Source organism: Tenrec ecaudatus, unplaced genomic scaffold, assembly GCF_050624435.1.
Source record: "Tenrec ecaudatus isolate mTenEca1 unplaced genomic scaffold, mTenEca1.hap1 Scaffold_527, whole genome shotgun sequence".
NCBI lineage: Eukaryota > Metazoa > Chordata > Mammalia > Afrosoricida > Tenrecidae > Tenrec > Tenrec ecaudatus.
In genome coordinates, this window is record NW_027459441.1 from 253,940 (window position 1) to 267,006 (window position 13,067).

Below are 13,067 nucleotides of genomic sequence, written 5' to 3' on the forward strand. Positions count from 1 at the left end.
ATATTAATGTGGAGAAATAATAGGTCTTCCCCTGTAGTGTTTCAGTTTTGAAAATCCACAGGGCAGTTCTACTCTGTCCTCGGGGGTCACTGTGAGTCAGAATTGATGTAAGTTAGTGGCACATGTGGTCAAGGTCAGCACTTTTTGGTAATTTCAGTTATTTTATTTTCACAGTGACATAGATTGAAATCCATCATTTATCCTACTGGATACAGAAAGCGTTTGAAATATCCTGATGTTTATTAATTAACCAGATGAATTTAGCTTCTATATTTTCCAGCTTATGCTTGAGTTGGTCCCCATCCTCCCCAACCCCCTCTCCCCACATGATTTATTTTGAAATCATTAATAGTGGACATACATCCACATCCTAATGGCTGCATACTGTGACTGAACGACCCTAAGTCTCATTTGCTAACCTGCTGACACTCGCCTCTATATTTCCATTGCTTCAGCTTGCTATTTCTGCATTGGTCCCCGGACCCACCAGATTCAAAATGTTAGTGGGCTGCTGCCCATGCCCATGTTGGATATCAGCAGGAAGTTCCCTAGCTGCTCCACCCCCCTTAGTCAGCGTGTACAATTGTGATCGGAGGAGAAAAGTATTCCCGCCCGTTCGTGGTTTCTTGCTGTATAAACCAGAGTTCAAGTAGTGCGCTTGGGGCCCGATGGATTGAGCGCCAGCTGTTTCCTGGCGGCCAGCTCCAGTGAAGCTTTGCATTTGATCCTTTTCCCTGTGGCCCTGATTAATCTTTTGATTTACTTTTTTTTCATATGTTAGCTCTTCAATTTGTTTGCATTTGCTGTTCAAGAACAGAGTCCTACTAATAGCTCCTCCTTTTAAAATTTGTGTCATGATTATTTCTAATAGAAGGCAACCTCCAGATATGTAACTGTTATATATAGTAAGATAGCATGTTATTTTCTCTGTGCCCCACTGCATGGTAATGCTTGAATGTTCTAGCCTTTTATCCACGCGTTCTTGATAAGAGGCTTGTTTTGTCCACTGCGCTACAGTGGATTCTGTGAGTGATGTCACAGCACCTTCCACTCCTCGTTGGGGTTTCTAGGCTATAATCATGCGTTACCAGATGGCCACTTCATGGAGCTGCCAGTCCTTTAACCACTGGAGCAGTGGGGCTTCTTCACGGACTAATTTAGATGGGCCACACTGACATGTTATTCATTGCAGACATGGTGATTCTTAATGGGAATTATATTTGTTTTTGATTTAGTCATAATTTCAATGTAATATCCATGTGTATACATAGACAAGAATATGTGATCATGTTCAATTTCCCCTTTGGTTAGGTGTCATGGAGTTAGTTCCATCTCATGGCTATGTCATGTGTTATAGAGCAGAACTGTTCCATAGTTTTTCTGGAGCATCATGTTTGTGGAAGCAGATCTCCTGTTCTTCCACAGTAATGCGGGCTGTTTACCCCCATCAAGCCTCAGGGGAACAGTCTAGTGCAAGCTGTTTGTGCCACCTAGAAACTTTGTCCCACCCCCCAAAACAAACTCACTGCCACACAGTCAATTCTGACTCATAGTGTTCCTCCATAGGTATCTGATAACAAAATCTATACAGAAGCAACCAGCCTCATTTTCCTTTTGCAGATGTGCTGGTGAGGTTGAACTGCCAGCCTGCAGAGTAGCAAATGATACCAGAATTCATTTTTCCCCCAAAGGAATGAACCAAATCAAGCATCTGCCATCAAACCCACACCAACTCCTGGGGACTCCATGTGAGTCAGAGTGCAGGGATGTTGCCGAGGGGTTTCAGTGACTGGTTTCTCAAGTGCATCACCCAGGCTTTCTTCCCTGGAGACTGAGTAGACACAAACTTCCAGCCTTTCCATGAACACCTATCCATGGTAACCATTATCATGCTCAGGGACATAAAAAACTAAGCAAGACACACATGTGTGTATGTACACACATGCCAGAACCTATGAAACCTGGCAATCTATCAAAGAAGGAAAATTCAAAACTACAAGGAGATTGAGTTTCTAACTATAACATGAAAAACCACACAGTTGAATTTGTAAAATTTGCAGGACCCAGAAAAATAAAGTCATTCTGTAAATTTTCAGCTCTCAAGTTTTTATGTGTATCGTACATATATACGGTAACCTAACTGGTCTCTTTACCATAGATAGAGAATAAAATTAATATCAGCTTTAATAGATCTTTAAGAGAGATGCTGTATATAAATAGCTTAGTATTCTTTCTGAATTATCATGGAAGATGAACAGGGATCCTAAATACTTTTAAGATGTACAATATTTGAGGAATTAAAAAAGATTTATGACATTATTCTATTTAGCATAATTTTGCACTGTTTAGCATAATCTATTAGGAAAAGATATGCAGTAGCTTCCAAATGGAAAAATTCCATTATTTTTATTCCATTTTCCCATGGCCTTTTTCAAAAACCCCTTGTGCATTCATGGCATGAAGGATTGGCTACCAATGAGCTCCTTGTATCTCAATTAAGTAATACTTGTTAAATATCAATCATTTTGCCTACCATTGGGTTCCATATGGTGACCGTATGTGGTTTCAGAGTAAAACTATGCTCCGTAAGATTTTCATTGGCTAACTTCAGAAGTTGTTGATTTCTTCTAAGGTTGCCTTCAGTCTCTAATCATTTGTTTGGTAGCTGAGCACTCTGTTGCTCACACTACTCAGGGACTCCATTTAGGGACCTGCATCTTGAAGTGTGAGTGCTTGCAGGCAGAGCCCTGTGTAGCCTGATGTGTCAGGAATTAGCTTCCCTTACAAATTGGTGGGCCTTTCTGGAGCTGCTTTTCTTTTTCTGTAGGTCTTTCATGAGTTCCTGTAATGATACTTTATTGTATGTGGGACACGTGAACAAAGGAGTCCTTTTGTCCAGTGGGTTAAATATTGGGCTGCTGACTGCAAGGGCAGCTGTGCACACTCACCAGAAATGTGCAGAGAAGATGAGTCTGCCTGCTCCACTAAAGATGTGCAGGCGTGGGAGTCCTACAGGGAGTTCTGCTCTGTGATAGCTCTGCTGTGAGTTGGACCAGATGTGGTGGCAGGGAGTTATGTGCGGACAATGCCAACCCTTGTTCTTGACCCCTTATTAGCTATTTGAGGCTAAATGCAATTTGATTCACATTTTTTGTGGACTCTTGTGAAGTGCAAAAAATAGAATATTTTTTGTTGACAGTTTTGGGAACTGATATATTAGTGGAGGAGAGTTTTTTGGAACATGCTATTTTTTTAAATCATTTACGTTGGGCTCAGACAACTCTTATCACTATCCATACATCCATCCACTGTGTCCGATGTCTCCCTTCACCCACTTTTCTGTTGTTCATCCCCCATTTGTCTTTAGTGATCTTATAGGGAAAGTGAGCACACAATGGTATGAAATTTTGGAACATGCTACTTTTTTATTGATTTCAATCTTTTTGCATTTCTTCATTGAAATCCCAACGACACACCTTTCTGACTTCCTTTATCCTTATAAAAATGTATTTGTTCAACCTGGGCTTTGACTATCCTTAAAACATAGCAAGTACATTTCTTCCTAATACCCTGTGGTCTGGTATTTTCTCCTCTAGGAACAAACTCTTTTGGACTACCCATTAGTTAATCCCATCACATCCTTCAAATCACTGTTTTCAATGAACGCAATTGATTAGACTACTAAGGGCAGATAAGGAAAACCACTTGTAAACAAAAGGGCCCCATAGGCAGGTACACAGAATGATTTCACAATGAAATCAGCTGAGAGAGTACCTGTTTTCACCGCCCCTCTGTATTGAGGACAGATGTTTGCTCTGGGTCCTAACTAGAGTAATTAATTAGAGGCATTTAAAAGGATGCTTTTCTTGTTGTTAGTTACCATCTAGTTTTCTCCAATTTATTACAACACTGTGCACCCATGGTGATGTAGTGTGCTATGCGTTGGGTTGGTACCCACATGTTCAGCCATTCAAAACCGCTCACTGGTCCACAGTAGAAGATGAGGCTTTCTACTCCCTTAAAGAGTTGCAGTTTCAGAAACGCGCAGGCCCTGTTCTACTCTGCTCTGTGGGGATGCTTTGAGTCAGAATTGACTCAATGACAGTAATTTTTTAAAAAAATGTACACCAGAAAGAAAAACATGCCCTGTGACCTCCGTACTCTGACTTCAACATGGTCAGCTTTTATCTCTGAGACTGGAATGGTGACTTTGAGCTCTTCACATATTGGTCATAAACCTGAACGTCCTCATTTGCATTTCTTTTAACTATTGCCTCTTTTGTTTTACTTTCTTGCTGGTGCTTCTTCATGCTCCACTTATTTTCCAGTGTGGGAAGTTCCATGAATGCTTATTGCTAACGAGCTTTTCATTTAGTGGCTGACCATGGAGCTTCCCTCTCCGGCCCCTGAAGACCTGGGTGCTCTTTGACTCCTTAGCCTGTATGTTTGAGAAACGGAAATCGAACTGAGCATTTGCAAATTCATCACAGAACCTTCCCATGTTGTTAGAATTTCCTTATCATGCCAGGGTTCTCTGGCTAGTGTTTCCTAAAGTGATCATTTTATTTCTCCCTACACTAGCTCACGAAATGTAAATATGTATGTGTTAATGCTTAGACTCCACCTCTGTTGCATTTCTCATAAGAGTTATTATCATTTGGCCTTGTGCTTTTGTTCTTGTTATTTACTGTGGAGTGTTTTCAACTCATAGCCACCTCATGTGTGCAGGGTTGAACTGTTGGTTTTGGAATGGTGTGCCCTCTCAGAACACATTGGTCTGGTTTTGTTCTGATTTGCTCAATGGTTTTTTATTTGCTCAATCAATCTAATAATTTCTTATATGCAAGAGCCAGTTGTACGGCCCTGAGGTAAGCAGTATTGTCTGAGGGTCCTGGCTTTTCCAGGACAATGCGTTCCAGTTATCTGAATTGAATAGATTGTTTTCTTCGTCTCCTCTTTGTACTACACAGAAGATCCAGATCATCTCTGTAACTGATGACTGACAGAATAAAAAGCTCTGGGCATATGAACAGAAATGTAATTGCCAGGCATTTAGTTGTACACACATGGACCTGCATGCTGACCTGGTTCAACAAGTTTTCATTTGAGCAATACTGAAATTGTGAGTAATGTTGGTGACTTCAGCTCTATCCCATTGGGAGCAACATCTGCTTAAAAGTGAGTGACAAGAGGACTAAATGAGCCAATGTGGCCAAATCTTTTTGGAAATTGCCTCAGAATCGTGGTTGCTGAATAAATGCAGTGTTTTATCATGAACATGTTGTGTGAAAGAGGCCCTAGTGGTTCACTGGTTTAATCGATGCCGCTGGCCAGACCCTTTGTGGCTCCAGCATTCCAGGCCCATCAAGGGAGGCCAAGGAGGCTGCGTGGGCCCGTGAAGATTTACAGACTTGGAAACACTAGCGAGCAGTTCCACTCCCTGTTTTATGGTCAAAATGAGTTAAAATGTACTTGACCGCAGTCCATTTGGTTTTGGTTCATCATGAAGGAATGGGAAGGCTTTAAAACCCGGCACCCGATGCACTGCTGTGGATGAGATTTTGAAAGGCTTATTGGATCGACACTAGGTTACACTGTTGTAGCAGAATTGTGGAGTGACCGTGACAGCTCATGCGACTTTATGCCATAGCTAGTTGGCCATGCTGTGAAATCTTAGCATAAAGTGCAACCTTTTCTATGTTGTTGTTAGGTGGCTTCGTGTCCATTCCAGCCCCTAAAGCCCTCTATGTAACAGCGCGACACACTGCCCTGTCCTGCACCATCCTCACATGTTCCCACGTTGGAGCCATTGCGACAGCCCCTGTGTCGATCCATGTTGGCGAAGGCCTTTCTCTTCTTTGCCTCTCTCTCCCTCACCAAGCACCATGTCCTTCTCCAGGGACTGGTCTCTCCTGAAAAGATGCGGGAACAAAAGTATGACAAGTCATGGAGGCCAGTCCCACAGCTGAGAGAATGCTAGTGGTCATCATGTTCAGCTAGTCGTCCTTCCATGATCTGCAAATGTGAAAAAATCTTTAAAAATCTAAAATGTGAAAAACATCTCAAAGCCTGGTATGTAAGTCCTAGTATCCTAACAGTTTAACATTGAAATGCACTGAAGTTCAGTCAACTTATAAGAAAATTGGAACCTAAGTACATTTTCCCAATCAGCAAAAAGGACATGCTATTATGATACTGAATATATTGTGCTCTTTTGTCAGTATATCCTATGAGCTTAGTGTGTATTGATGTGCGTATCCAGTATTTTTTGAGGGGAGCAGTCCATAATAATTACATGACAGTAGCTTTGTCTCAGTGGGAAAATTTTCAAGATATCTGCATATATTCTTTTTTTTAATCATTATATTACAACTCATCACAATCCATACATCAATTGTGTAAAGCACATTTGCACATTCATTTCCATTATCAATCTCAAAGCATTTGCACTTCACTTAAGCCCCTGGCATCAGCTCCTCATTTTTGCCCCTCCCTCCCCACTACCCCCTCCCTTATGAACCCTTGATAACTTATAAATTATTATTTTGTCATATCTTATACTGTCCAAAATATCCCTTCACCCACTTTTCTGTTGTCAATCCCCCAGGGAGGAGGTTATATGTAGATCCTTGTAATCAGTTTGCTCTTTCCACCCCACCCTCCCTCCATCCTCCTGGTATCGCCACTCTCACCGCTGGACCTGAATGGATCATCCACCTTGGATTCCTTGTTTCCATGTTCCTATCTGTACCAGTGTACAGAGGGTATCTATATTCTATTGTTACCTTTCACTCTTGCCCGGTTTCCCTTTTCAATAGCTTGTCCTATCTCATTGAAAATACAAAATACACAAGCGTGCAACTGCAGAGTGACTGGAAAGTAGGCGAGTAACATAGACACTCTATAGAAAATTTCATAATTCCCCAAATAATCATCTCTATCACCAGGTAACACGTCAGCTCTTGATCACGTAGAATTCTCCAAGAGGATACCATGACTCCAGGGCTTTGGGTCCCTACTTTGTTAGTTCATACCAGCAGCTCTCCAATGGCTAAGGAGGGGCGACAGGGAGAAGCACAAATTCTGCAGTGTTTCCTAGTTGTCATCTTCCTTTCACCCTGTGCTTCCTGTTCTGATAAATATTCTAATTTCAATCCTCCCTCCAATGGAAGAGAGGATATGAATTTGGAATCGAGGCTTTTATTTTTGATCATTCATCTGATTTATGTGTTCTGACTGTTCTCTATTCTGAAACAGCTAGATAGAAATAAGGCTGCAGTTGGTCACAGACAAACTGTACAGAGATAAACTCATTATGCTAGAAGCATGCAGTCCTTGGGATAACATGTAATCAGTGAGGGAGTGTGTCTAGTGCAGTGGTTCTCAACCTTCCTAATGCTGCAACCCTTTAATACAGTTCCTCATGTGTGCTCACCCCCCAACCAAAAAATTATTTTCATTACTGTAATTTTGCTACTGTTATGAACGGGAGAACCCTTTGAGAGGGTTGTTCAACCCCCAAAGGAGTTGCAACCCACAGGTTCAGAACAGCTGATCTAGTGGGTGAAGTGGGTTAGCTAAACCCTGATGGAAATCCTTAGAGCAAGACCCCTGTGTCTAATGCCCATGTGAAGTCTCTGTTTCCCCAGGACTGTCTTCTTCATCCTTTCACATAGTGGAATGCATGGTACCTTGCCAAGCCAGAATATACGGGATGTTTTAGGACACTGTGGCTGTTGAGGAGGTGGCTCTGAATTTCTCCGAGGAAGAATGGGCATTGCTGGACCTTTCTGAGAGGAAACTATAGAGACACGGGATGATGGAAACTTTTAGAAACCTGGCCTCAGTAGGTATGAATATTTTCATTAAAAACGGAAAGATGTGTGCGTGCGTGTGTATATGTATATTTGTGTATGTTTCATACTCAGTGATGCTATTGCAGTATGTGAGCTGAGTAATGGGAATACTTTGTTATATAAACAAGTGTAGTACTTTCCTCTCAGGAGCATGATGTCATGTTTCCCCATGAATATAAGGCTCTTAGTGTTATACTGATTTCTTATATCAAGTGTGACTATGAGTCTACTAAGTTTCCTTACGTGTTATAAATGTGAGTGTTGACCTTTGGTGCAGAGAGGCTATGTGTGCATTGTGCCTTGTAAGAGCTCTGTGTTTTTTCAAGGTTAACATGATAGCTTTATCTATTTATTATCTATTTATCCATTGTGTGTCAAGCACAGTTGTACATGTGTTACCTCATCATCCTCAAAACATTTGCTTTCTACTTGAGCCCTTGGTATCAGCTCCTCAATTTCCCCCCTCCCTGCTCACTGCCTCTCCATCATGAACCCTTGATAATTTATAAATTATTATTTTTTCATCCTTACACTGTCCAATGTCTCCCTTCACCCACTTTTCTGTTGTCCATCCCCCAGGGAGGGGGTTTTATGTAGATCCTTGTAATGGGTCCCCCCTTTCTGCCCCACCTTCCTTTCACCCTCATGATAGCACCACTCTCACCACTGGTCCTGAAGGCATCTTCTGTCCCAGATTCCCTATGTTTCAGGTTCCTATCTGTACCAGTGTGCATCCTCTGGTCTAGCTGGATTTGTAAGAGAATTAGGTTCATGATAGTGGAGGGGAGGAGGAGCATTTAGGAAGTAGAGGAAAGTTGTATTTTCATTGTTTCTACACTGTACCCTGACTGGCTCGTCTCTTCCCTATGATCCTTCTGTAAGGGGCTGTCCAGTTGCTGACAGATGGGCTTTGGATCCCCAATCTTCACTCCCCTTCATTCACAATATGCCCGATACTGATCCCATCGACACCTTGTAATCAATCCATAGGTTGTGTGCTTTTTCCATGTGGGCTTTCTTGCTTCTAAGCTAGATGGCCACTTGTTTACCTTCAACCCTTTAAGATCCCATATGCTATATCTTTTGGTAGCTGGGCTCCATCAGTTTTCTTCACATTTTCTTTGCACACAGTTGTCTTCAGCTATCATCTTAGGAAGGTGAGCATCGTGGAATGCCAGGTAATAGAACAAAGTGTTCTTGCATTGAGGGAGCACTTGCATGGAGGCCCAATGTCCATCTGATACCGTAATACTAAACCTATTAATATATGCACCTAGATCTATTTCCCCACCCTAATATAAATATATTTACATATGCACATGCTTGTATTTAGACTTCTGTAAATGCTCTTTGTCTCCTAGTTCTTTCCTCTATTTCCTTTTACTTTCCTCTTGTCCCACTATCATGCTCTGTCTGTAGTTCAGTAATTTCAGGGTTTCAGTAATTCTTCTCAGTTACATTGCCTTGATCAATCCCTACCAGGCATCTTACACCCTCCTTGCCACTTATTTTGTGTCAGGGGAAAGGCCAGACCCTAACACATCACAGCGGGTCGGTTGGTGCAATTGTACAGTGATAATAAATAAAGATTATAGTAAAGTCATAGGGAGCATGAGAGATAGAAGAGAGATTGAAATAATGGAGTCAGACACATTTCATAGTTGCATGTTCACCTCAGCCTCACTTGGGGGTCCACATGGGGAGAGAAATATTTATTGCTAACCAAGGCTTTTATATCATCTGGGGATGTGCAGGCCCCCTAATTACAGGTGAAGAAATCCATCACAGGAAAGTGTTGTGCTATAGGTAATATAGTAATGGGAGTGGGCTGCTGTAGGGGTTCATATGCTGTTGGAAGAGGAGGGAGTAAGGGTGTGCATGTGACAAGATGGGCGGACCCGAGATTCAGCATGGCAGCCTAACTTTGGATGTCACTGAGCAGGTTTGACCTGTTCTCTGGTTCACTGTAGAAATCATTATCAGTAAGGTGTACTGTAAACCCACCTTGCAGGGTCTAAATTGAAGCCTTTAGGGGGAAGTATCCCATTGTCCTTAACAGCAGGGATGGGCCCTATATGTGGTGGGACTAGACAGTCCTCTGACAGCTGATTGCCTTCAGGGAGGTAACTTGACAATTATTTACCATTAATTGTGAGCAGTGTCCTAAGTCTAACATATATTTGGGGGAGATGACTTGGAAAAATCTTTCTGTTTCCCACTATTTTGGATCACTTATTGATTGTTCCCTTTTCCCTGGGTTGGTTAACACCACTTTCTTTCCCCCACCTCCCCTTCTCCCATGTCATGCTCCCTGCCCCAACCATGGGTCCTGTTGCTTTCTCCTCCAGATTGTTTATCTGGCCTATATTATCTAGTTAGAAGTGCAGATATAATATGCACACACACACACACACACACACATACACACACACAAGCACACATACACACAAAAGAGCAAAACAAAATGACAAAAGAAAACAAAACAACAGCAACAAGAAAAAAAGGGAAAAAAGAGAAAAGCCTGTAAAAAGTTAGAGGTCTCTATGTTGACCTTTAGGAGTGCTTTTCTGTGGAGTCTGATGGGGGCCACGCCCTGGCCCCCGAGTCTAATTTTGGTACTCTTGGGACTTCCTTGCTCTACTTCCCTTGCTGTTCTGTTGCACAACACCCTTAGTGTTTTGCCTGGGTGTGGTGGGGTCAGATCGGATGCAATTCCCAAACTGTCTCCAGTGTTGTCCCCTATAGGGCTATAGGTCAGTGAGGGATGTCATGACTCATAGTCGGGGCAGCCATAGTGCTTCTTTTTGCATGGGCTGCTCAGAGCAGGCATATTGTCCTCAAAGCTTGGTGGGCCAGGATGTGTGCTCCACTCTCTCTTCCTCCCCCTTCATTTTCTCCCGTGTGCTCTGATCAGACATGTCCCTTTCCCTGAGCTGTAGCTTCAGTGTTGTCCTCTGAAGTAAATTCTTCTGGGGGAAGGGGCAGCTGTCCTCTTAGTTGGGATTGGGGCTGGCCCCTCTGATATTTTTGTTATAAATAGATTTTCTTCCACCAAAATTCCACAGACCTAGAGGAGCATAGGACTGGCTCAGTGTCAGGGAATTGTTGATTATCTTTTCACACTTTCCTTGTGATGTGTTTTTCTCCAAGAGCAGCATGTCAGGTACACCTTTTCGCCCTCATATGACACTAATGTGATGGGGATCTGCCTTAGGCTGGGTTCTCTAGAAAAATAAAACTATAGACACTGACATATGCATAAGAGAGAGCTTTTCATCAAGAGAACATCCCAGCCCAGTCCAACTGAAGCCCATGGGTCCAATGCTACCTAGAGCATCCATGGCTCAGTGTGTTCAAGTCCCCAAACTTCAGTTTTTGGGTGAGCATCAATCCTATCTGTTGTCCAGCTTGGTATATGTGTGTGTATCACATACATATATGTGTGTGTATCACATACATATATGTGTGTCTATATAGTCACTCTAATATTATATGTGCACACGAATGCCTTGGTTTAGTTTATTAATTCATCAGTATATGAGGACCTTCAACACTACAGAAAACTACAGGACTCTAAATTCATGCTTTCATCACAGAATGGGTGGAAACAAATTCCCTGTTTCAGGGTTTTAATCTGAATACATTTGTACTTCCTTTTCTGTAAGATAAATGCTATAATTTTGATCATGCTGTATTTCTTTTTTTATTAAATCACTTTATTGGGTCTTGTAGAACTCTTATCATAATCCACACCTCCATCCATTGTGTCAAGCACATTAGTACATTTGTTGGCATACTCATTCTCAAAGCATTTTCTTTCTACTTGAGCCCTTGCTGTCAGCTTCTCATTTTTATTCCCCCCTCCTCATGAACCCTTGATAATTTGTAAAGTATTATTTGTTCATCTCTTACACTGCCCTATGTCTTCCTTCACCCACTTTTCTGTTGTCTATCCCCCTGGGGAGGGAGTTATACGTAGATCATTGTGATAGGTTCCCTCTTTCTCCCCCCACCTTCCCCTTCCACTTCTGATTAACAATTAATAGTTAGGGAGTTAAGTACCAAGAGTTATTTCAGCGTGTTTAAATGTAGCCTACAATGTTTTAGCATTTATTAGCTATTCATGGCATATCGTGAATATTTTATGGATGTGATAATTAAATTATGATTAAAGGAATTTTTATGTCTTTTTGGAAGCCTCTTCCTTAAAAAAAAGTGAACCTGGTAGCTCTAGTTAGAACATACAGTCAATTTTTAATATCACTGGTAAAAGTGGACATTTATGGTTGTCCTTTTTCTGACGTGGGGTGATGTTTTTTCAAGTATGACTTTTTCTTTTTAGGAATGTATATTAGCATATTAACATTTTGAACTATATTTGTTTTATGTTAGATTTGTAGAGTTATTTTTCCTTAGCATGAAAAGTCTTTGACTTTGGTTAGTAAGTTTTGTGTCTATTTAGATTATTAATTCTTTTTTACATTAATTGGTATATATTACAGTGCTCATTTTCTTATATTAAATCAACTCTAGGATAGATTCTACTTAATTATCATGTGTAATTATTTTCATGTGTTTTCTGACTCTATTCCCAATGTTTTCAAGAACTTTTTCATGTAGATCCATTATCAATATTGCTCTACAGTTTTCTTGAAGTATCATTATCTGACCTTGTTTACAGGTTATTACTGGTCTCATAGAAAATATTAATAAGGTTACTCTGACAATTATTGTTATGTTTCACCCAATAACGTGAACTTAGACAAAAAGAATAAAGCGTCTATTCATATTGCGTGAATACTCTCCTGTCTAGCTGCCAGAATCTTCAACTTTAATCTGTCTTACAGTTAGCCTTGAAGTTTCTCATGGAATTGAATTGTGATTCAGTTGATTGTAAACTTTCTGAACATCCTGAAACCCACTCGACTCTCATAGATCACTTGCTCTGGCTGGATCCTCTAGAGTGATAAATGATTTACACCCCTCTTGACGGGACAAATCGTCACTCACACCTGAGACTATGGATGGGACATCCTTGAACCCAAGCCAATAAGCCCACTACTACAGTGTGTGTTGTTTGCCATCAGTCAGCATTACCTAGAAAGCTTGGAATCCAGAATTTAGGTCAAGATGACAAAATGGTTTGATCAGTCATCTCTTTTCTGGATACATCTTGCATTTTTAAGCATCTTCCCTCACCTTGGCTCTTAC

General features: G+C 41.3%; 1 long non-coding RNA gene across 2 annotated transcripts in view; it reads left to right on the forward strand.

Moving 5' to 3' along the window:
• Positions 1 to 13,067, forward strand: part of LOC142436645 (uncharacterized) — a 65,436-nt gene that overhangs the window by 37,423 nt on the left and 14,946 nt on the right. Inside the window, exons 1-2 of one of the 2 annotated variants that reach the window (XR_012782054.1) lie at positions 5,623 to 6,072; positions 7,677 to 7,850. The exons of the other annotated variant lie outside the window; for it this stretch is intronic. This is a non-coding gene — a long non-coding RNA (uncharacterized LOC142436645). Of the gene's footprint in view, positions 1 to 5,622; positions 6,073 to 7,676; positions 7,851 to 13,067 lie in introns of those variants that run through there. 2 annotated transcript variants of the gene reach the window in all.